The 25,710-nt window shown below is 43.6% G+C and overlaps 1 protein-coding gene and 1 long non-coding RNA gene across 13 annotated transcripts in view; one reads left to right on the forward strand and one right to left on the reverse strand.

Moving 5' to 3' along the window:
• The window catches only part of LOC120999536 (zinc finger protein OZF-like), a 2,085,412-nt gene that overhangs the window by 94,537 nt on the left and 1,965,165 nt on the right, over positions 1-25,710 (reverse strand). The gene's annotated exons all lie outside the window — the stretch shown is intronic.
• Positions 73-9,267, forward strand: LOC120999566. Its single transcript, XR_005778551.1, has 4 exons — positions 73-138; positions 8,793-8,912; positions 8,997-9,120; positions 9,198-9,267. It is a non-coding gene; the product is annotated as an uncharacterized LOC120999566 (long non-coding RNA).

The following is a 25,710-nucleotide window of genomic DNA, read 5'->3' on the forward strand; positions in this document are numbered from 1 at the left end:
ATGATGTCAGGTCCATGTGATGTGAGGGAGGAGTCAAGGGATCACATGACCAGGTGTGGATGTGCTTGATGTGTAAAACCTAGAATATAAGGGCTCCAGAGAGATTTAGGTCACGTGGTGGTGAAAAGTAACATTTAGGTAAGTGTCCTGTGTGTTGGGCTGTGGGACGTCCTCTCCGTGTTCTGTGCGGTCTCCTGTGCGGGTCAGGATTAGGGACAGGGTTACAGTCAGGGAGGTTTTGGTGGAGAACATTAGTTTTTAAAACATTTGGGGGCGGGGCTACATTCTCTCAGAAGCCCATACATTCTAAGTGTGTTCATGGTCACTATTCACATCAAGAGGCGGTTAAAGTGGTTCTCCGAGCACAGACCTTCTGGGAGTATTACCTCTATGCTGTACAGTGTCATATATGACTGATTAGCTGCAGATTATCTGCTTGTAATCTGCCGCAGAAGAAAACGCAGATTTCATTCTCTGCGCTGGACGGGAAAGCAGCAGAAACGAACATTCTGAAGATTTTTAATCCGCCCCACAGGTCGGTTTCTGCCACGTGTGACTGAGAATTACTAAAAGCTCATTCCCTTTGATGGTTCTGTACAACGCTGCAGATTTACCGCACAGAAATCCGCAAAGCAAATCTGCAGCTGACCAGTCACGTGTGAACCCCGCCTTATACTGCACTGCAGCCGTTCTCTATGTGCTATATGGCGGAATTATTTCTGTACTGTGCGATGGACGCAGCTGAAGGTTTCTTATTTTTATTATTAGCCTTATTTTCATGTTAAATTTGTTAATTTTCTTAACTCAATACACACTCACCGCAGGGAGTGATCAACAGGCTTATTTGGCAAAGAGTGAACAACGGTGAAGAACATTAAGATGATGCAGGAACAAAGCACAGATTACAAGTGTGTCTAAGGAAAACCCCTGGTGAAGGAGGCGGTTATCTATAACCGTAAATGGTGATGGTGCTCACACACACTCTCCTTTGGAAGATAAAAGCAATACACGCTTCCCAGCTATCTGCTCCTAATACTCAGATGGCCATAAACTACTGCCTGGCAACTCACCCAGTCTGAATGTTGGGCCCTGATTGCAGAAAACGTTAATGCGCAAATGTTGGTGCATTTACGAATGTCCCACCCGGGAACCAGCAGAGGTTGCGGCATTAAGAAGCATGGGTGGCAGTAGAGTCGGGGACAAGATCCTCCTGGGGTGCAGGACGACACTCCTCCAGGGAAACAGGCTGGGCTGTAGAGTAGGTGCAGCAGCTGGATTGTGCTGTAGGGTTTACACAGAAGCAGGGTTCACTTCTACCTGTGGACATCTTTTAGTCTGTCTCTCCCCTGGCCACGCTGCTGTTCCTTTTCCTTCCTTAGCCTTTCCCCCTGGTCCCTCTGCTATTGGCTGCAGGGAGGAGCAAGTGTTCATGGGATTTGCAGTCCACTTCACCTCAGAAGCAGCACTAATGCTTGGAATTGGCAGCAGCAGCAGCAGCATCCACTAGACCCGCTGCTTTCTTTGCAATGGTTACATTTGGATTTAGATGAGCCTCTAGGAGCAACGGGGGCGTTGCTGTTACACCTAGAAGCTCTACTCTCTCTGCAACTGCCGTGCCCTCTGCATTCCAATTAACAGGGCCAGGCAGGCCTCATGACATTTACACTGCCTGGCCCTGTCAATGAAAGTACAGAGAGCTGAGCCTCTAGGTGTAACGAGCCTCGTTGCTCTTCCAGGCTCATTTGCATATATTAAAACATTTTTCTCAGCAGTGTGGGCACATATGTACATGGGACCAACACAGATGCCTTCAGCTGCCAAGTGCATGTAAGCCGTGTACCGAGGTGGTCTTCCCAGGATACAGACAAGTAATGAACAAGGTAAACAACTCCACCACCAGCTTTTGCCAAAACTGAATTTTACTTAAACGTGGTAATGAACACAACCACAAATGCTGGGAAAATAAAATAAATTTACATACACCCAGCCCGAAGGCTGAGACTCTTGTGCTGAACAGCGCGGCGCCCTCCAATGGATGTGGGAGGAAAGCGTGGTAATTTACCTACTGGCCTACAGAACTAAACCGCCACACCTTATCTGTTATTACCCTAAAAAAACAAGAATAACTTCATGGGTGTGTGGTGCGGGCTAGCCTGCGGTGCAGCACAACAGCTTACAATCTTACACAGATCTACAGTATTCCCCTTCCCATAACTGGTCTTGTAGCATGTGCCTGAGTATTTCTCCTGAGCAAAACGCCAGCCTGGCTTGAGTTTGTGGGAGGTTTATCAGCTCTCCAATTTGAAATGTCCCTTTAAATTATGGAGTCCTTGCAATGAACAGCCAGCAACTCTTGTGGCCTGACACAGACAGACACCATAACTTACTAACTACAGGCCTGGTCTCAGTCTCTAGGCGCCAACTCTGTAATGAGGTGCATGCACTATCTTACCGACCCGGGTCTGCTCTGCATCCGCTGGTGACTCTGAACAGAACAAATGCCTCTCCAACAAGCATGCGGTATGTAGCTTTGCTCCTCAGCTCTCATCAGCATTCCTTAGGGTGGCCACTTGCAGAGCCCCAAAAAGGAGGACATCACACCCCGAAAAGGAAAACATTGTATCGGGGACAGTGGCACACAATAGTTAAATACTACATACTAGATGCCCAGGTTATACCAGCATGCTCCATATCACTATATACAAGAAGACGTATAACTTATACCAGCTGTACATATATAATTATATACAGGGAATGCTTAGGTTATACCAGCCTTGTCCATATCATTATATACATGAAGATGTATAACTTATAAAAGCTGTACATATACACTCACCTAAAGAATTATTAGGAACACCTGTTCTATTTCTCATTAATGCAATTATCTAGTCAACCAATCACATGGCAGTTTCTTCAATGCATTTAGGGGTGTGGTCCTGGTCAAGACAATCTCCTGAACTCCAAACTGAATGTCAGAATGGGAAAGAAAGGTGATTTAAGCAATTTTGAGCGTGGCATGGTTGTTGGTGCCAGACGGGCCGGTCTGAGTATTTTGCAATCTGCTCAGTTACTGGGATTTTCACGCACAACCATTTCTAGGGTTTACAAAGAATGGTGTGAAAAGGGAAAAACATCCAGTATGCGGCAGTCCTGTGGGCAAAAATGCCTTGTGGATGCTAGAGGTCAGAGGAGAATGGGCCGACTGATTCAAGCTGATAGAAGAGCAACGTTGACTGAAATAACCACTCGTTACAACCGAGGTATGCAGCAAAGCATTTGTGATGCCACAACATGCACAACCTTGAGGCGGATGGGCTACAACAGCAGAAGACCCCACCGGGTACCACTCATCTCCACTACAAATAGGAAAAAGAGGCTACAATTTGCACGAGCTCACCAAAATTGGACTGTTGAAGACTGGAAAAATGTTGCCTGGTCTGATGAGTCTCGATTTCTGTTGAGACATTCAAATGGTAGAGTCCGAATTTGGCATAAACAAAATTAGAACATGTATCCATCCTCTGATGGCTACTTCCAGCAGGATAATGCACCATGTCACAAAGCTCAAATTATTTCAAATTGGTTTCTTGAACATGACAATGAGTTCACTGTACTAAAATGACCCCCACAGTCACCAGATCTCAACCCAATAGAGCATCTTTGGGATGTGGTGGAACGGGATCTTCGTGCCCTGGATGTGCATCCCTCAAATCTCCATCAACTGCAAGATGCTATCCTATCAATATGGGCCAACATTTCTAAAGAATGCTATCAGCACCTTGTGGAATCAATGCCACGTAGAATTAAGGCAGTTCTGAAGGCAAAAGGGGGTCCAAAACCGTATTAGTATGGTGTTCCTAATAATTCTTTAGGTGAGTGTAGAATTATATACAGGAGATACCCAGGTTATACCAGCATGGTCCATGTCACTATATACAAGAAGATGTATAAGTTATAAATCTTCAATGGACCATGCTGGTATAACCTGGGCATCTCCTCAATATAATTATATATGTACAACTGGTTATACATCTTCTTGTATATATATTGCGTAGATATGTCGGCACTGTGTGATAGCACGTGGGTGCACGGTCATAGGGTTGGTATCCCAAACAATAGAAATTATATAACGGGTACGGCACTCCAAAGTTGCTGTATAGTTATTCTTTTATTGTCACTCTGTGACGCATTTCGGCACTTGCACTGCCTTTGTCAAGCAAAGGCACTGCAAGTGCCGAAACGCGTCACAGAATGACAATAAAAGAATAACTATACAGCAACTTTGGAGTGCCGTACCCGTTATATAATTTCTTCTTGTATATAGTGATATGGACCATGCTGATATAACCTGGGCATCTCCTGTATATAATTATATATGTACAGCGGGTATCAGTTATACACTGTATAACTTATACCAACTTTACATATATAATTATATACAGGAGATGCCCAGGTTATACCAGCATGGTCCATTAAAGATTTATAATGTATACCAGCTGCACATTTATAATGATATCCAGATGATGCCCAGGTTATTCCAGCTTAGTCCATATACAGGGAGTGCATAATTATTAGGCAAATGAGTATTTTGACCACATCATCCTCTTTATGCATGTTGTCTTACTCCAAGCTGTATAGGCTCGAAAGCCTACTACCAATTAAGCATATTAGGTGATGTGCATCTCTGTAATGAGAAGGGGTGTGGTCTAATGACATCAACACCCTATATCAGGTGTGCATAATTATTAGGCAACTTCCTTTCCTTTGGCAAAATGAGTCAAAAGAAGGACTTGACAGGCTCAGAAAAGTCAAAAATAGTGAGATATCTTGCAGAGGGATGCAGCACTCTTAAAATTGCAAAGCTTCTGAAGCGTGATCATCGAACAATCAAGCGTTTCATTCAAAATAGTCAACAGGGTCGCAAGAAGCGTGTGGAAAAACCAAGGCGCAAAATAACTGCCCATGAACTGAGAAAAGTCAAGCGTGCAGCTGCCAAGATGCCACTTGCCACCAGTTTGGCCATATTTCAGAGCTGCAACATCACTGGAGTGCCCAAAAGCACAAGGTGTGCAATACTCAGAGACATGGCCAAGGTAAGAAAGGCTGAAAGACGACCACCACTGAACAAGACACACAAGCTGAAACGTCAAGACTGGGCCAAGAAATATCTCAAGACTGATTTTTCTAAGGTTTTATGGACTGATGAAATGAGAGTGAGTCTTGATGGGCCAGATGGATGGGCCCGTGGCTGGATTGGTAAAGGGCAGAGGGCTCCAGTCCGACTCAGACGCCAGCAAGGTGGAGGTGGAGTACTGGTTTGGGCTGGTATCATCAAAGATGAGCTTGTGGGGCCTTTTCGGGTTGAGGATGGAGTCAAGCTCAACTCCCAGTCCTACTGCCAGTTTCTGGAAGACACCTTCTTCAAGCAGTGGTACAGGAAGAAGTCTGCATCCTTCAAGAAAAACATGATTTTCATGCAGGACAATGCTCCATCACACGCGTCCAAGTACTCCACAGCGTGGCTGGCAAGAAAGGGTATAAAAGAAGAAAATCTAATGACATGGCCTCCTTGTTCACCTGATCTGAACCCCATTGAGAACCTGGGGTCCATCATCAAATGTGAGATTTACAAGGAGGGAAAACAGTACACCTCTCTGAACAGTGTCTGGGAGGCTGTGGTTGCTGCTGCACGCAATGTTGATGGTGAACAGATCAAAACACTGACAGAATCCATGGATGGCAGGCTTTTGAGTGTCCTTGCAAAGAAAGGTGGCTATATTGATCACTGATTTGTTTTTGTTTTGTTTTTGAATGTCAGAAATGTATATTTGTGAATGTTGAGATGTTATATTGGTTTCACTGGTAAAAATAAATAATTGAAATGGGTATATATTTGTTTTTTGTTAAGTTGCCTAATAATTATGCACAGTAATAGTCACCTGCACACACAGATATCCCCCTAAAATAGCTAAAACTAAAAACAAACTAAAAACTACTTCCAAAAATATTCAGCTTTGATATTAATGAGTTTTTTGGGTTCATTGAGAACATGGTTGTTGTTCAATAATAAAATTAATCCTCAAAAATACAACTTGCCTAATAATTCTGCACTCCCTGTATAATTTATACTCAGATATATTGTCCTGTATGTACCTGGGGCAGTGAGATCTGTGCTAACCTTGTGCCTACCCTGAGTGCTGATTCTGCTGGCTCTTCAAGCACTAGACGGCCTGGACCAGTGTGGAATCGTGGATGGCAGGCAGTGCCAGTGAGCATTGATCAGAGTGGCACTCGTGCTCCGCAGCCGCTCCCGCCTGAACTAAAGGTACACGACGGACGTTCCACGCATACAGCAGCGCTGATGATATTGTGATGTCACGTCATACTGCGCACTGTGCAGTCCGGACATGCTGCCAGGCCCTGCTCCCAATGATGGGGATGCATAAAGCCACCCTGACTCGTGCCACCTACCATCACCCGTGTAACCACAAAAAAATGGAGGACTTCTGGCCGTCTGTCCTGGCCTTACGGAGGACCAGGAGCCTGAAAAACGGACTGTCCGGCCTAAAACCCGACGTCTGGCCACCCTAGCATTCCTGGAAGCAATCCTCGTTCCTCTGGTCAGGATCAGGGTCTTGGACATGATCAGCTTCACTTAGCGACCACTCTGGTCACTGAGGGATGCTCTAACACCTGGATGCCATCGGATCCTCTGCTGACACAGTTCCTGTCTCAGCTCACTCCAAGCCTGGGTTCACACCTGAGCGTTTTACAGCGCGTTCCTATGCGCTGTAAAACGCTCAACAGGCAAGAACCAATGCTTCCCTATGCTTCCCGATCGCGCTGTAAAACGCCCGACGCCCCAAGAAGTACAGGAGCTTCTTTGGGGCGTCTTGTCGCGCATTCCCGTACATAGACTTTCGGGAACACGCGACAATGGGCGTTCGCTTGTTCTGGAGCCGCGATTGTAACCGTGCATACAATCGCGCATACAGAGCGCTCCATCCCGTACGCTCAGGTGTGAACGCAGCGTAAGATGGCTGCTCCCTTTCTCTTCCTCTCCAGGCTCTTTGTAACTCCACCTCTCATGAATATGGAAATATATGCAGTCTGTAGCTGAGTTGTGGCCAAACAGCAGAATGTCAGTCTAGATCATTTAATTTCATCTACACAAACTGTTTAGACAAGGAGAGCTGTTTCCCCATCTTACATATACATACAACAGGTCAGCCAGTGTCACAGGTACCAATCTGCTGATGCCCTTTAAATCTTGTGAGCTCAACTGATAGGACCAGGGCAGCTTTATACTGGTATTAACCCTGCGACCTTCAATTGTCTATAGTGCAGATATAAAGGTGTGACATGTGTTGACCTAAAACATGAAGGAACTGCTTTAATCATATATTCAACATCTACACTTTATTATCTCCTCCAATGTTTCCTCTTATCATCTTCAGTAATTGCATTTTTACACAGGATTTTACTTTATTTTATATTGCCTCATCTTTCCATTCAGGTTCCTACAATATAGGATCCACTCAGCGTACAGTACAGACCAAAAGTTTGGACACACCTTCTCATTCAAAGAGTTTTCTTTATTTTCATGACTATGAAGGCATCAAAACTATGAATTAACACATGTGGAATTATATACATAACAAACAAGTGTGAAACAACTGAAAATATGTCATATTCTAGGTTCTTCAAAGTAGCCACCTTTTGCTTTGATTACTGCTTTGCACACTCTTGGCATTCTCTTGATGAGCTTCAAGAGGTAGTCCCCTGAAATGGTCTTCCAACAGTCTTGAAGGAGTTCCCAGAGATGCTTAGCACTTGTTGGCCCTTTTGCCTTCCCCCTGCGGTCCAGCTCACCCCAAACCATCTTGATTGGGTTCAGGTCCGGTGACTGTGGAGGCTAGGTCATCTGGCGCAGCACCCCATCACTCTCCTTCATGGTCAAATAGCCCTTACTTTCAAAGTTTTCCCAATTTTTCGGCTGACTGACTGACCTTCATTTCTTAAAGTAATGATGGCCACTCGTTTTTCTTTACTTAGCTGCTTTTTTCTTGCCATAATACAAATTCTAACAGTCTATTTAGTAGCACTATCAGCTGTGTATCCACCTGACTTCTCCTCAACGCCACTGATGGTCCCAACCCCATTTATAAGGCAAGAAATCCCACTTATTAAACCTGACAGGGCACACCTGTGAAGTGAAAACCATTTCAGGGGACTACCTCTTGAAGCTCATCAAGAGAATGCCAAGAGTGTGCAAAGCAGTAATCAAAGCAAAAGGTGGCTACTTTGAAGAACCTAGAATATGACATATTTTCAGTTGTTTCACACTTGTTTGTTATGTATATAATTCCACATGTGTTAATTCATCGTTTTGATGCCTTCAGTGTGAATCTACAATTTTCATAGTCATGAAAATAAAGAAAACTCTTTGAATGAGAAGGTGTGTCCAAACTTTTGGTCTGTACTGTATATCTCCTATATAAGATCATTCTCCTGACTGACGCATCAAGGATGGATAGAGATGGGGACAAGAAGGCAGAGAGTATAATAAATCACACCCTAGAGATCCTCCTCCGGCTTACTGGAGAGGTGAGAGATTCTGATGATGTCACTTTACATCATCTTCTCTATGTTACTAACAGATGGACATGACTGGAGAGGTGAGGGACTGCAAATGTATGGAGTGATATTTATTACTGTGTCCCTCCATAGCCAGGAATACACAATAGTGAAGAAGACCTCTAGTGAAAGCTGTCAGGCCTCTGTATCTGCAGGACTGGGAAGAACCCTGAGCCCAATCTCTGGGCTGACATCTCACCCCGATACATGAGAAACTCCATAGAGAGAGGATCCTAGAGCTCACCAACAAGATCATTGAGCTGCTGACTGGAGAGGTGACATTGTGCTGGGAATGCCGGGACATTATACAGTAACACTATGAAGGGATCTGGGTGATGACTGTATAATTGTGTTGTCAGGTTCCTATAAGGTGTCAGGATGTCGCTGTCTATTTCTCCATGCAGGAGTCTGAGTATTTAGAAGGACACAAAGGTCTGTACAAGCATGTCATGATGAAGGATCACCAGCCCCTCATATTACCAGGTAATAGACATGACTAAATACACACGTCCTCTCATTATTTATATAAGGAATTAATTCAGTCACTGTATTTCCTACAGTTAAAGAAGAGAGAACAATACCGGAGAGATGTCCCAGTCCTCTTCTTCAACAGGCTGATTTAGAAGTGCAGGATGATCAGGTAGATGGAGATAAGGTCTCGTGAAAGGTTTCTTATGATCTGTAGAAGGCTGGGAAGATCTTGTGTTCAATCTTGTTTTATTCAACAGTAGTATATGTGTTATCCTTGTTTATTGAGAAAATTGCCTTTGAAATTTACAGGGCTGTAAAAAAGAGGAAAATTCAGCAAAAATATAAAATGAACATCAAGTGGCAAAAGAGAGCGAAACAAATCCCCAAAAGTTATTTAAATACACTGCTGAAAAAAATAAAGGGAACACTTAAACAACACAATGTAACTCCAAGTCAATCACACTTCTGTGAAATCAAACTGTCCACTTAGGAAGCAACACTGAGTGACAATCAATTTCACATGCTGTTGTGCAAATGGGATAGACAACAGGTGGAAATTATAGGCAATTAGCAAGACACGCCCAATAAAGGAGTGGTTCTGCAGGTGGTGACCACAGATCACTTCTCAGTTCCTATGCTTCCTGGCTGATGTTTTGGTCACTTTTGAATGCTGGCGGTGCTTTCACTCTAGTGGTAGCATGAGACGGAGTCTACAACCCACATAAGTGGCTCAGATAGTGCAGCTTATCCAGGATGGCACATCAATGCGAGCTGTGGCAAGAAGGTTTGCTGTGTCTGTCAGCGTAGTGTCCAGAGCATGGAGGCGCTACCAGGAGACAGGCCAGTACATCAGGAGACGTGGAGGAGGCCGTAGGAGGGCAACAACCCAGCAGCAGGACCGCTACCTCCGCCTTTGTGCAAGGAGGAACAGGAGGAGCACTGCCAGAGCCCTGCAAAATGACCTCCAGCAGGCCACAAATGTGCATGTGTCTGCTCAAACTGTCAGAAACAGACTCCATGAGGGTGATATGAGGGCCCGACGTCCACAGGTGGGGGTTGTGCTTACAGCCCAACACCGTGCAGGACGTTTGGCATTTGCCAGAGAACACATATATTGGCAAATTCGCCACTGGCGCCCTGTGCTCTTCACAGATGAAAGCAGGTTCACACTGAGCACATGTGACAGACGTGACAGAGTCTTGAGACGCCGTGGAGAACGTTCTGTTGCCTGCAACATCCTCCAGCATGACCGGTTTGGCATTGGGTCAGTAATGGTGTGGGTGGCATTTCTTTGGAGGGCCGCACAGCCCTCCATGTGCTCACCAGAGGTAGCCTGACTGCCATTAGGTACCGAGATGAGATCCTCAGACCCCTTGTGAGACCATATGCTGGTGCGGTTGGCCCTGGGTTCCTCCTAATGCAAGACAATGCTAGACCTCATGTGGCTGGAGTGTGTCAGCAGTTCCTGCAAGACGAAGGCATTGATGCTATGGACTGGCCCGCCCGTTCCCCAGACCTGAATCCAATTGAGCACATCTGGGACATCATGTCTTGCTCTATCCACCAACGTCACGTTGCACCACAGACTGTCCAGGAGTTGGCAGATGCTTTAGTCCAGGTCTGGGAAGAGATCCCTCAGGAGACCGTCCGCCACCTCATCAGGAGCATGCACAGGCGTTGTAGGGAGGTCATACAGGCACGTGGAGGCCACACACACTACTGAGCCTCATTTTGACTTGTTTTAAGGACATTACATCAAAGTTGGATCAGCCTTCAATTTTGAGGGTGACTCCAAATCCAGACCTCCATGGGTTGAAAAATTTGATTTCCATTTTTTTATTTTTTTTTGTGTGATTTTGTTGTCCGCACATTCAACTATGTAAAGAACAAAGTATTTCAGAAGAATATTTAATTAATTCAGATCTAGGATGTGTTATTTTTGTGTTCCCTTTATTTTTTTGAGCAGTGTATATAAATGCTAAAAAACCACGGTCAGAGCAGGTAGGTCCCCTAAATAACGGAAAAGGGGGGTGACCACTGAAGATAAGGAAATGAGTTACTAAATGAGTTTTTTAGCTCTGTATATAGAGAAAGTAGCGGATATCGGTGGTGCCAGGGCTGTTAGTGATTGGGCGAGTAATTGGGCATCAACTTGGCCAATGATGTTCAATGTGGATGTAAAGTTCTGCATCTGGGTAGTAATAATGTCCATGCATCTAGGGGAAGTAATACTGGGGGAGTCACTTGTAAAGAAGGATTTGTGTGTTCTTGTAGATCGTAGATTACATAACTGCATACAATGTCAATCAGCTGCTTCTAAGGCAACCAGGATATTGTCATGTATTAAACGAGGCATGGACTTGCGGGGCAGGTATGTAATATTACCACTTTACAAATCGTTGGTGCAGACTCATCTGGAATATGCAGTTCATTTCTGGGCACCAGTCCACAGAAAGGGTGCTCTGGAGCTGGAGAGAGTACAAAGGAGAGCAACTAAACTGATACGGGGCATAAAGGGTCTTAGTTATGAGGAAAGAATTCAATTTATTTAGTCTTGAGAAGGACGTCTAAGGGGCGACATGATTAACCTGTACAAGTATATAAATGGATTGTACAAAAAATATGCTGAAAGGCTGTTCCATGTAAAATCCCCTTAAAAGACAAGGGGGACTGCCTCCATCTGGAGAAGAAAGTTCAGTCTCCAGAGAAATCAAGGCTTCTTCACTGTGAGAACTATAAATATGTGGAATAGTCACCTCAGGACGTGGTCACAGGAGTAACAGTGGATGGTTTTAAAAAGGGCCTAGATAAATTTTTAAAAGTAAATGACATTAATGCTTATGAAAATGTGTAGAAAACTGAGTATCACTCCCTTTTTCTAAAATTTGCATCCCCTCCTATCCCTTGGTTAAAACTTGATGGACTTATGTTTTTTTTCAACTATATTAACTATGTAGAGATAACAGGATTACAGCTGGATCTTCTCACAGTTTTCTGGCTTTGGAGACTGCTGGTTGGAATAAGGAACCAACAGGTTGGATTTATACAGGAGATCAGCAGATATTTGTGTCAGATAATAAAATTAAGCAGATGTGGAACTGCTGTGTCTCTTAAACATATTTGACTTGAGGCTACTGCTAATGGCGTTATTAAAGTGCCCCCCCCCCCCCCCAGTCTTAACCTTTTATCTCCTCTTCAGTTATGTGGATGCTGATGCAGGGGAAGCACCAGACTGCTACCTCTTGAAGTAGTCTGTGTACAACTGACTGCTGAACCATGGGGGTCAAGAGACACCGGTGTGGAGCACCAAGAGATCAGGCAGAACCAAAGGCAGGGACAGGTCAATGTCAGGACAGAGTACATGCAGTCCTATAACTGGTTCGATGTCCGGGCAGGCAGCTCAGGGTCAGAACAGAGATTAGGTAAGGGTCAGGTCAGACAGCAAATGGTCAAATCCAGAAGTCAAGCAGAAGTCTGTACACAGAACAGGCAAACAAAAGCTAGTGACACACCTTTGCATGAAACTAGCATACTAGAAGCTATTGCTCAGGTGCCTGTCCTTTAAGAGACAGAAAAAGTGTATGTGCATGACCTACAGGCAGTAAGTACCATAAAACATTCCGCATGACTTCTCCATCAATCTGCTGACTTTTACAATATTTGTTTCACAGCTTTTCAGTCCTATTAAAGATCTGAACATTATTAAGGTTGAAGAGACAGATATGGACGATTGTACAGATAACTACCCAGACCCAGGTGAGTAGTAACCACTAAAGCAGAGAAGACTCACAGATTCTACTCCTTCACTGGCTACTAATTGCTCTTTATATAGTCTTTCCGACAGGTTCCCTTTACTACCAGACAATTGTTGTTTCAACCTGGTGTCGCGTAGTATTGATCAGAAGGTTGAGGTTATCACCTATTCTTCTAACTTCTATGAAACCTCTTTCAGTAGTAATTAGGCTTCTGAATTTTTCGGAATCGAAAAGAGCCTTATGGGAGAGCCGCCACAGGGGCAGACTAAAGAATTGAAATATAAAGAGCCACCAATGAACAGTAGCAGCTGTCTGTCTGACTATAAAGATTTCACAATGTTCTGCCCTAAAGAAGTAATCATAGGAGGAAAAAATATCAGTGGTCAATGACGGCTTACTGGACATTCTGCTCACCCCTTCCTGCTAAAGACTTCAAAGATACCCGGCCCTTGGGCTCTGATCAATGATAGTATATGGGCCCCCAAAATATCTAATGGCGGCTGTCTCATGGTCCCCTTCTTGATGTGTCAGGGAACAAATTTGTATTCTCAGTCATGGTTTGACATGGCAGCATATAGGATTAGGATATAGTATGTGTAGATTGTTTTTTTTTTATTTTTATAGGGGACTAATTGTAATCAATATTGAAGCCATCTATAGAATACATGCAGTAGTTTAAAAAATTATTCCCCCTCTAACTGTTGGTATGAAAGTGCAATATAATTTTTTTTTTTGTCTAACACAATAGATGCAAGCATTATATATAGACTAAGCCCTCGTTCTGATATAATAAAATCTGAGAATCTCAGCCAATATATTTTGATCAAAACACATCTGTGCCCACCTACCACCGCCAAGGTGATCTCAGTCAGGCAGGTCCTACACTAAACCTACCTATGCCGTCGGGCATATATGTTCAGGAGAGCAGACTCTGCATATATAGTGTGCTGCTCCTAGTCACCTCTATGTGCACCAAGCAACCAATGAGAGGATCCCTGTATAAGGCAGTACATCTGACACCGACCTCACCACACGGCTGCAGCCAATCACAAAGGACAACAATAGGACAAAAGAATGATGGATAACTTATATTGGTATATAGGATTTCAAAAAAGCTGAGAATGTGCATCAAATTTTACCAAAACAGCGGCTGTATTATCAGCAGATCACATCATGTCCAACAATTACAGCCGTGTGCAAATTAATCGGGACATGGAGGTGAATGTCAATAACTCTCATTGTATTTCCCAAGCTTATTACTTTCTGGTGTGGAGATGGATATCACTCCCTGAAAGCACTCAAAAATTATTACTGTTAGCGAAATCCACAATTAGGCAATACAGCAGCATGGCTCCAAATTAAGGTGCAATCACGTGGCTTGGAGGAAACACACATGAGACACAAAGTTTGTGTACTCAAAGGATAATTCTGTTAATTAGAGTGAAAGGTGGGTTTTTATAGGGGGAGAACAAGAAGTCTTTATGTCAACCTTTTGAAGCAAGCGGTACAAGCAGTATATTTAATTTCATGGTCACACAGCTGACCATTCTAGCACAAATCATACCTTATCTACTGCCCTTGAGTTCTTGGCTACTTACCTAAAGCTTTCTAAAAAAACTGCTCATGCGAAGGATCATAAATCAAATACATAGTAGATAACATAATGAAGTTCTGTCACTAGAATTTTCAGTATTAAACTGAAAAAGAAAAGTCTCCATCTTGTCAGGGAATCCATTCGGTCTTTAAAGGAGTTCTGTCACTAGAATTTTCCGTATTAAACTGGCTGACATTAGCGATGTGGTAATGTCAGCTGCACCTAACTCTGCTATTCTAATGATTATCCGTGCCCCCTGTTACTGTAGATTTCTTACTTTTATAATATGTAAATGAGCCTCTAGGAGCAGGGGGGTGTTGCTCCTGCACCTAGAGGCTCCCGTCTCCCACCTCAAGTCACTCCTTCCGAGTGTTGATTGACAGAGTCAGGCATTGTTCGCATCCTTTTGCCTACCCTGTGCCCTGGGGAAATCTCGCGCCGTTCGGTATTCTGTGCAGGCGCGGTGAGGGAAGGACGCTCGCAGGCTGCCATCTTCCTCACCGCACCTGCACAGAATACTGAACAGCGTGAGATTTCCTCAGGGCACAGGGCAGGCAGAAGGATGCGAACGATGCCTGACTCTGTCAATCAACACTCGGAAGGAGTGACTTGAGGTGGGAGACGGGAGCCTCTAGGTGCAACGCCCCCCTGCTCCTAGAGGCTCATTTACATATTATTAAAATAAGAATTCTTCAGTAACAGGGGCACGGCTCATCATTAGAATAGCGTAGTCATGTGCAACTGACATTAGCACATCGCTAATGTCAGCCAGTTTAATACTGAAAATTCTAGTGACAGAACTCCTTTAAAGACAGAATGGATTCCCTGACAAGATGGAGTCTCTCTCATTACTTTGAAAGAAAATACTAAAAATGACAAAATGGGAAATCCCAACAGTAGTCGTGGAGGAATTGAGTGTTTCAAGAAAGTTAAACTGGATGAACCGCCAAGTCCAACAGAAACTTTCTGGAAAGGACGCTGTGGAAACAGGAAAGCTCCTGCACAAGATAATGTTCTAATTTGGAGACTAAGCATCATTAATGCTGAAAAGACAAGCGGGGATCTCAACAGAAATGACATTCCATGGGGTCGAAGTCCTCGAGAACTTGTGAAGAAGCAAGCAAAGAAACATCAATAATGTACGGTGAAAGAGTGGAAAAAAGTGATTTATTTATTTTTTGCTGACTAAATTCACTTTGAAGGTTTGAAGTGCTAGGGCATAGATCAACGCTCTACGCTCACCTGGAGATCCTCTCCATCCTTTAACTCCTATACAGGAATCTGGACATCTCTTAGAAGAATGTGCCTTAAAGGGGTATTCTGGTTGGTAAAAGTTATCCCCTATCCACAGCGGTATCAACCGCTCCATTGATTTATATGGGAGTTCTAGAGATAGCCGAGCACTATACTCATGTGTACTTGAGAAACTAGTGCCAGGCATGGGCAGACAAAACAGTACACTTTCACTGGTTAACTAGACAACTTGGAACCTAAACTCAGGACTAAAAGATTTTATTGGCAGGGCCCCCTCAACAGTATTATAAAATTACATTATATACAGTGATACTGTAGGAAATGTTTAGAGTGGCTGCAGGACCTGATCTGAGAGAGTGATCTTGACTTGCCACAGGAGGAGTGGGGGTTGCATGGGAGATAGGGGTTGCGAAGAAGTTGCTGGGGGGGGGAGGCCTTTTCAAAAAATTGTAACAATTCGAATCAACCATGAAACTGGACAGAGAGCAAGGAGAGGAGGTGAATAAGGTTCCTAATGGAAGTAGCGGGACAGTAATGGACATGGGCTGCTGATGCAACTGAACTGATACCTAAGAGAATGAGGCAACTAATAAAGGAGGATATATTCTGTGCTAAAACTTGTGAAATAAATTCCATTTTGTACTGTTACTCTAGTCTGTTATCCTGTTTTTCCAAATTAATTTGAACAGTATTATACCTACAGTATAGTAAAGGACTTATCCTTAAAGATTTATTGGTACACTTTTTTTTTTTTGAATGAAGCAGTATTGAAAACAAATGAAGCATTTAAGGCTTGTGATTTTTATCGTGTCAATAAACTGCTTATAAATGCAATGGACATAAAGACTTGTGTGATCAGGCAGTTTATTAACTGCAGCATGAAAGGAATTATCTGTGTGGCCATGTGGAGCTGGGAGAAATGATATATTAGGGAGACCATACAAGAACTATGTTGAAGAGACTTCAACATATTAACACAATAAATACAGGATAAGTATCTCCATTGGTAAGACACATTAGATATTAACATCAAAGTCACAAGGCTCTCAATTTCTGGAGACCTCCATTGATTCACCTAGACCCCGGAAATGGAAATTTTGGATAATGTATTATTCTATAAGAAGAAGCCAAGTGGATCTATCAACTGGGTGCATTGAGCTCACGAGGCCTAAATGAGGGCTTCACTTTTACTCACTTCATGGGGTAAATTATGATTTGTATTCATGTTTTTTTTTTTTTTTTTATAATTCTAAAACAATTTCTACACTGAAGTTTAGCAAGGGGGGAGAAGCGAAAAATATACTATATGGAATTAGGACATCTACTCATTATACCTACAGTAATTTTATGACACTACATTCTATGTCTGTAGGCATTAATATGGAGTTGCTCACCCCCCCCCCCCCCCCCCCCTTATCAGCTAAATCAGCTTCTAGTCTTTCGGGAGTTCGTTTTTCCATATGATTTTGGAGTGTTTTTGTGCACATTCATCCAAAACAGAATTTGTGAGATCAGACAATGATAATGGCTTGCAATCTCTGTAGTTCCTCCCCAATGTGTTTGAGGTCGGGACTCTCTTAAGTTCTTCCAGACCAAACTCACCCAACCATGCCTGTATGAAATCCATAACTCACCAAATCGGCTAAATCCTTCGTCGGGAGAGTACTTGTGGCGCAGCATATGGGGCTTTTATAACATGATGACATGATACAACCTTGTGAAAATGCAAGAAACAGAAGCAGCAAAAGCGTGGAGGAAGGACAAATATGAAATGTCTATGATGGAAATATAAGAACCACATTTGGATAAGGACTTAGACATTGCAGGACACTCATCTCATTGAACAATTAAAATTTGGACTATGTAGCTTTGTACACAAAAATTCATTCTATTTTTGTTATTTCGCTATTTCCAATTGACTGATAAATTTTCACCAATTTTTTTATGAGATTTTAATTTGGCTTTTCCAAAATGTCTTGGTGTGCTGAAGCATTAAGATTTTACAGGAACTAAGGAGCCTAGACCAACCCCTGAATACAACCCCATAGCTTTATCCTACCTCCACCAAACTTTACAGCTGGCAAAATGCAGTCACACCGGTAACATCCTCCTGGTGTTCACCAAACCCAGCCTCATCCACCAGACTGCCACATAGAGAAGTGTGATTCATAAATGTGATATGAGCAGAGCATTATATGTACAGTACATGCCGGTATTACTTATATGTATGTGGTATATGTACAATAAGTTATTTACTACATCTGTGAGATGCTATTTTCAACACAAGAATGGAAAATAAAGGTGAACAGCCTGGTGACCAAACATCATCATCTACTGGTCTACTGTTAGATCAATAATTTAATTTTGTTCCATGCTTTTTAAATCTGTATGGATTTGTTTTATATAGAAATGCAAATAAAATATCAATATAGTGTTAAAGGGGTTGTCTCATCTCACCGTTACTAAGGCGAGATGAGACACAGTCCCGACCACCTCCTGGCTGGGAAAGGTAGGGAAACGCCATAGCTTGCTGTGCTACCTGTTTCCGCGGCTCTCATGCACCTCAATGGCAGCTACTAAAACAGCGGGCACTGGGGCGCTCTGCTGTTTCCCGGCCAGGAGGTGGTCAGGACTGTGTCTCATCTTGCCTTAGAGATGTGACAACCCGTTTAAGGTTATAGTACATAAAAATAATAATCATATTTATCCTTTTCAGATGACCGTTCGGAAAGCTCAGCGGAACATCTGATATCATATTTTAAAACAGATGAATGTAATGTCACAGAAGATACACAAGAAGAGCATGCCATTATCTCAGATGTGTCCTCTGATCCTTTGGATGGATTCAAATCTCCTGATTCATCACAGACTGTTAAGAAAAATAAAAGTCAAAGAAGAAGTGTTCACCATCAAAGAACTCACACAGGGGAAAAGTCTTTTTCATGCTCAGAATGTGGAAAATGTTTTAACCGCAAATCAGTTCTAGTTACACATAAGATAATTCACACAGGGGAGAAGCCATTTTCATGTTCAGAATGTGACAAATGTTTTAATCGCAAATCAATTCTTCTTATACATGAGAGAATTCACACAGGAGAGAAGCCATTTTCATGCTCAAAATGTGAAAAACGTTTTTACCGTATGTCAGACCTTATTGTGCATGAGAAAATTCACACAGGGGAGACACCGTTTCCATGCTCAGAATGTGGGAAATGTTTCAGCTATAAAGCACATCTTGCTAAACATCAGATAATGCACACAATGGAGAAGCCATTTTCATGTTTAGACTGTGGGAAATGTTTTAAACGTAAATCACATCTTGTTATGCATGAGAAAATTCACACAGGGCATAAGCCATTTTTATGTTCAGAATGTGGGAAAATTTTTCACTGTAAATCACATCTTGTTAGACATGAGAAAATTCACACAGGAGAGAAGCCATTTTCATGTTCAGAATGTGGGAAATGTTTTAACCGTAAATCACATCTGCTTAGCCACCAGAAAATTCACACAGGCTTGTAGCCATTTTTATGTTCAGAATGTGGGAAACGTTACAGAGTTAAGTCAAGTCTTATCACACATCAGAGGATTCACACAGGAAAAATATTTTCATGTTCAAAATATAGAAAATGTTTTATCCATGTATCACCTTAAACATTAAAGGGAGTCTGTTATCAGTATATTCACTGGTAAACCCAGTCTTGTAGGGCTAGCTCAGCTGAATGTACAAACCGGATTCCAAAAAAGTTGGGACACTATACAAATCGTGAATAAAAACTGAATGCAATGATGTGGAGGTGCCAACTTCTAATATTTTATTCAGAATAGAACATAAATCACGGAACAAAAGTTTAAACTGAGAAAATGTACCATTTTAAGGGAAAAATATGTTGAATCAGAATTTTATGGTGTCAACAAATCCCAAAAAAGTTGGGACAAGGCCATTTTCACCACTGTGTGGCATCTCCCCTTCTTCTTACAACACTCAACAGACGTCTGGGGACCGAGGAGACCAGTTTCTCAAGTTTAGAAATAGGAATGCTCTCCCATTCTTGTCTAATACAGGCCTCTAACTGTTCAATCGTCTTGGGCCTTCTTTGTTGCACCTTCCTCTTTATGATGCGCCAAATGTTCTCTATAGGTGAAAGATCTGGACTGCAGACTGGCCATTTCAGTACCCGGATCCTTCTCCTACGCAGCCATGATGTTGTGATTGATGCAGAATGTGGTCTGGCATTATCTTGTTGAAAAATGCAGGGTCTTCCCTGAAAGAGATGACGTCTGGATGGGAGCATATGTTGTTCTAGAACCTGAATATATTTTTCTGCATTGATGCAGACATGCAAGCTGCCCATGCCACACGCACACATGCAACCCCATACCATCAGAGATGCAGGCTTCTGAACTGAGCGTTGATAACAACATGGGTTGTCCTTGTCCTCTTTGGTCCGGATGACATGGCGTCCCAGATTTCCAAAAAGAACTTCGAATCGTGACTCGTCTGACCACAGAACAGTCTTCCATTTTGCCACACTCCATTTTAAATGATCCCTGGCCCAGTGAAAACGCCTGAGCTTGTGGATCTTGCTTAGAAATGGCTTCTTCTTTGCACTGTAGAGTTTCAGCTGGCAACGGCGGATGGCACGGTGGATTGTGTTCACTGACAATGGTTTCTGGAAGTATTCCTGAGCCCATTCTGTGATTTCCTTTACAGTAGCATTCCTGTTTGTGGTGCAGTGTCGTTTAAGGGCCCGGAGATCACGGGCATCCAGTATGGTTTTACGGCCTTGACCCTTACGCACAGAGATTGTTCCAGATTCTCTGAATCTTCGGATGATGTTATGCACAGTTGATGATGATAGATGCAAAGTCTTTGCAATTTTTCGCTGGGTAACACCTTTCTGATATTGCTCCACTATCTTTCTGCGCAACATTGTGGGAATTGGTGATCCTCTACCCATCTTGGCTTCTGAGAGACACTGCCACTCTGAGAAGCTCTTTTTATACCCAATCATGTTGCCAATTGACCTAATTAGTGTTAATTGGTCTTCCAGCTCTTCGTTATGCTCAAATTTACTTTTTCCAGCCTCTTATTGCTACTTGTCCCAACTTTTTGGGGATTTGTTGACACCGTGAAAATTGGAATCAACGTATTTTTCCTTTAAAATGATACATTTACTCGGATTAAACGTTTGATCTGTCATCTACGTTCTATTACAAATAAAATATTGACATTTGCCATCTCCACATCATTGCATTCAGTTTTTATTCACAATTTGTTTAGTGTCCCAACTTTTTTGGAATCCGGTTTGTATTTTAGTGTATTTTTTTACAGTTTATTTAATAACTATATTTCCCCCTTAGGGGTAGAACCTGGGATCTTTTAATCCCTTGTCCTATTCACCCTAATAGATCTCTATTAGGGTGAATAGGATCTTACACTGTCCCTGCTGCCCTGTGCTTCAGTAGCGTCCTGGCTGCCATGGTAACCGATCGGAACCCCAGGATTACACTGCTGGGGCTCCGATCACAACTGCCACTGCCACAAATGAGAGAAGGTGAGGGGACTTTGTGGCCACTGCCACCAACGATTTTAATACTGTGGAGGGGGGAGCACACTGCACCACCAATGATAATTAACGTTTAATACAAATACAGCTGGCAGCAGAAACACATTGCCGGCACCCGACCTCTGACAGGGCGCTGCGATCAGCGCCAGTTAACCCCTCAGGTGCGGCACCTGAGGGATTAATTGCTGCGGATCGCAGCACCCTGTCAGAGGCAGGGTGCCGGCAATGTGTTTCTGCCGCTTGTATTTGTAATGTATTAAACGTTAGTTGTCATTGGTGGCACAGTGGCCACAGCCCCTCCCCTCCTCTGCCCCTCTGTGCTCTCATTGGTGGCAGCGGCAGCACAGGGGGAGGGAAAGACTGCTTCCTTCTCCCCGTGCTGCCGAGGGAACATGGCCACGCTGATAGCAGCGCGCTCATGTTCTCTGATACTGGGCTGTGTAGTAGCACACCCTAGTATCGATAAAAGGCAAATCCCGGTATCGATACGATACCGGGACAAAAGTATCGACTGGGTATCGAAAGTTCGATACCCAAAACAACCCTAATCTCGATCTACACATCCCACACATCTGTGCCTCAGCATAAAGTTATACGCTACCAGGGGTTGGTTTCTCACCAAATATAACCCCATTAACGGACCGGGATTATATCTAACAAGGAACTGGTGGCAGTTTACCAGGCTGGCAGGGCTCTGTTTAATGGGGGCAGTGAAAAGGCTCTCTCAGCTTGTCAGGGTTGTGAGCGAGTGTTGTGTCACGCTGAAGGTAGCGTGGACCACAGTCTCTCACTCCCTTTGACCATACAGACAGGTGTCTATGTAAACTGTGCCAAGCTGACCTTACGTACTCCCAGGGGGGGTGGCGTAACATCGCGTCTTTGTAACAAATGATGTCAGGCGGGGCTGTGAGGTGCAGTATCAACTGGTCCTACCTCATCTAGGGTGTCACTGGATCCGGAAAAGGTAACTGCAGTGATAGAGAAAAAAAAAAGAACGATCACATAAGGAAGGGATGCTAACTGTCCATGTTAAATATCTATTATGGGGCACTGTGCTGGCCTGTAAGACTGAGCCATCCCAATGTATAACAGTGTAATCTAGGGCATTTCCCATTAGTGCAACCACATAGTACTAATGCCCACCTTGTGGCCCCTTCACAGTAATGTCCACCTTATAATATAGCCCTTTCAGAGTAGTATGTAAATGTATTTGTGTGTAACCAGCATCTGTGGTTGCGTTCATGACCATGTTAAGTAAAAAAAAATACATTTTTGGCAAAGCCGGTGTTTGAGCTGCTTTTCTTGTTCTTCCTCATGGCAAAACCAAAACAGCCTTTTGTGGCTGAAATGTTGATGGTTTTAAAAAGGTTGTGCACCTTTCTTGTTTTTGGCAGCCCCCTCTTCTAAGCAGACCTGCAAAGGGGAGAACACTTACCTGCTCCCCAGTACTGGGTCCCAACACTTTTTACTCCCTGGCCTTAGCTGCCTTGCTCTGGTCCCCTGTTGCCAATAGCCGTTTTGCAGCAAATTGCTAGCCACAGCGGTGATCTTCTCATCTTGCATCATGTGCCCAATTGCCATAATGCAAGGGCAGCAGGTCACAACTGCAGCCAGCAGTGGGGTCAAAGTGGATATTGACAGCGGGCACCTGAGCAAGGTAGCTGGTGTGCCACTACATTTCCCTATGCAGATCTGCCTGGGAAGTTCTAATGATAGTTTCAGTGCCTTGCATTGATTCCTGTTGTGAGTATTGCATGCTTTGGTGGAAGACCAAACATGGAGCATTTGGAGTGGTGCATTGGAATCAAACTGTGAATTGTAAAACATCTTTCTTAGTAAAGCAAAATATAGTGATGAGATGAATGGAAGGAGACTCCCTCGCTTGGCTCAGTGTTGGAATATTAAAGGATCATTTTCAAAAACAGAAATGGGGTCATTTACTTACATGCCAGATTTTGGAGCAGGGCCGGACTGGCCATAGGGCAGACCGGGCATTTGCCCGGTGGGCCGGGCCGAACACAATCAGCTGGGCAGGAGTGGAGATGAGCACTACCCAGTGGTGTAACTATCAGGGAAGCAGCTGCTTCGGGCCGAGAGCAGTCACTGTACTTCCTCACCCCGGACCCCTGTCAGAGCAGCTGACCTCTCCTGCACCACTTACACTTCACTCCGTCACTGACCTCCTGACATCAGTGACATTGCTCCGCCTCTCCCCTCCTTAGTTCTTATGATGGACAGTGGTGACCAGCATCAGGACGGCCTGATGTGGGCGGGGCTATAATAGCCCCGCCCCCTTTTCTGCCCGCGATTCCTGCAGCCTGAACTTTCCTGCCCACCATGCTGAATATCAGTTGGATTGTCACAACTGCACCAGTGATGTGAGTAGCAGGGGAACTGGGGTTATATTCAGCTTTCCCAGACTGTGCACATGTGACCTGCAGTACAGTAGGAAAGCTGGGTGAATTAAATCATGAAATATCATCCAGCTTCCCTGCTATCCTGCATGGCACAAGTGCAGAGGCATTAGTGTATGGGGGAGAGGCACAGCAGGAAAGCTGGGTGTCTATATATGTGTATTGTATACACTGCGTGCAGAATTATTAGGCAAATGAGTATTTTGACCACATCATCCTCTTTATGCATGTTGTCTTACTCCAAGCTGTATAGGCTCGAAAGCTTACTACCAATTAAGCATATTAGGTGATGTGCATCTCTGTAATGAGAAGGAGTGTGGTCTAATGACATCAACACCCTATATTAGGTGTGCATAATTATTAGGCAACTTCATTTCCTTTGGCGAAATGGGTCAAAAGAAGGACTTGACAGGCTCAGAAAAGTCAAAAATAGTGAGATATCTTGCAGAGGGATGCAGCACTCTTAAAATTGCAAAGCTTCTGAAGCGTGATCATCGAACAATCAAGTGTTTCATTCAAAATAGTCAACAGGGTCGCAAGAAGCGTGTGGAAAAACCAAGGCGCAAAATAACTGCCCATGAACTGAGAAAAGTCAAGCGTGCAGCTGCCAAGATGCCACTTGCCACCAGTTTGGCCATATTTCAGAGCTGCAACATCACTGGAGTGCCCAAAAGCACAAGGTGTGCAATACTCAGAGACATGGCCAAGGTAAGAAAGGCTGAAAGACGACCACCACTGAACAAGACACACAAGCTGAAACGTCAAGACTGGGCCAAGAAATATCTCAAGACTGATTTTTCTAAGGTTTTATGGACTGATGAAATGAGAGTGAGTCTTGATGGGCCAGATGGATGGGCCCGTGGCTGGATTGGTAAAGGGCAGAGAGCTCCAGTCCGACTCAGATGCCAGCAAGGTGGAGGTGGAGTACTGGTTTGGGCTGGTATTATCAAAGATGAGCTTGTGGGGCCTTTTCGGGTTGAGGATGGAGTCAAGCTCAACTCCCAGTCCTACTGCCAGTTTCTGGAAGACACCTTCTTCAAGCAGTGGTACAGGAAGAAGTCTGCATCCTTCAAGAAAAACATGATTTTCATGCAGGACAATGCTCCATCACACGCGTCCAAGTACTCCACAGCGTGGCTGGCAAAAAAGGGTATAAAAGAAGAAAATCTAATGACATGGCCTCCTTGTTCACCTGATCTGAACCCCATTGAGAACCTGTGGTCCATCATCAAATGTGAGATTTACAAGGAGGGAAAACAGTACACCTCTCTGAACAGTGTCTGGGAGGCTGTGGTTGCTGCTGCACGCAATGTTGATGGTGAACAGATCAAAACACTGACAGAATCCATGGATGGCAGGCTTTTGAGTGTCCTTGCAAAGAAAGGTGGCTATATTGGTCACTGATTTGTTTTTGTTTTGTTTTTGAATGTCAGAAATGTATATTTGTGAATGTTGAGATGTTATATTGGTTTCACTGGTAAAAATAAATAATTGAAATGGGTATATATTTGTTTTTTGTTAAGTTGCCTAATAATTATGCACAGTAATAGTCACCTGCACACACAGATATCCCCCTAAAATAGCTAAAACTAAAAACAAACTAAAAACTACTTCCAAAAATATTCAGCTTTGATATTAATGAGTTTTTTGGGTTCATTGAGAACATGGTTGTTGTTCAATAATAAAATTAATCCTCAAAAATACAACTTGCCTAATAATTCTGCACTCCCTGTATGTGTGCATCCATGTATGTGGAGAATGTGTGTATGAGTGCATCCATGTATGTGGAGAATGTGTGTATGAGTGCATCTATGTATATGGTGAGCGCATGTATGAGTGCGTCCATGTATGTGGAGACTGCGTCCATGTATGTGGAGAGTGCGTGTATGACTGCGTCCATGTACGTGGAGAGTGCGTGTATGACTGCGTCCATGTATGTGGAGAGTGCGTGTATGACTGCGTCCATGTATGTGGAGAGTGCGTGTATGACTGCGTCCATGTACGTGGAGAGTGCG

The sequence above is a fragment of the Bufo bufo genome, chromosome 4, assembly GCF_905171765.1.
Source record: "Bufo bufo chromosome 4, aBufBuf1.1, whole genome shotgun sequence".
Taxonomy (NCBI): Eukaryota; Metazoa; Chordata; class Amphibia; order Anura; family Bufonidae; genus Bufo; species Bufo bufo.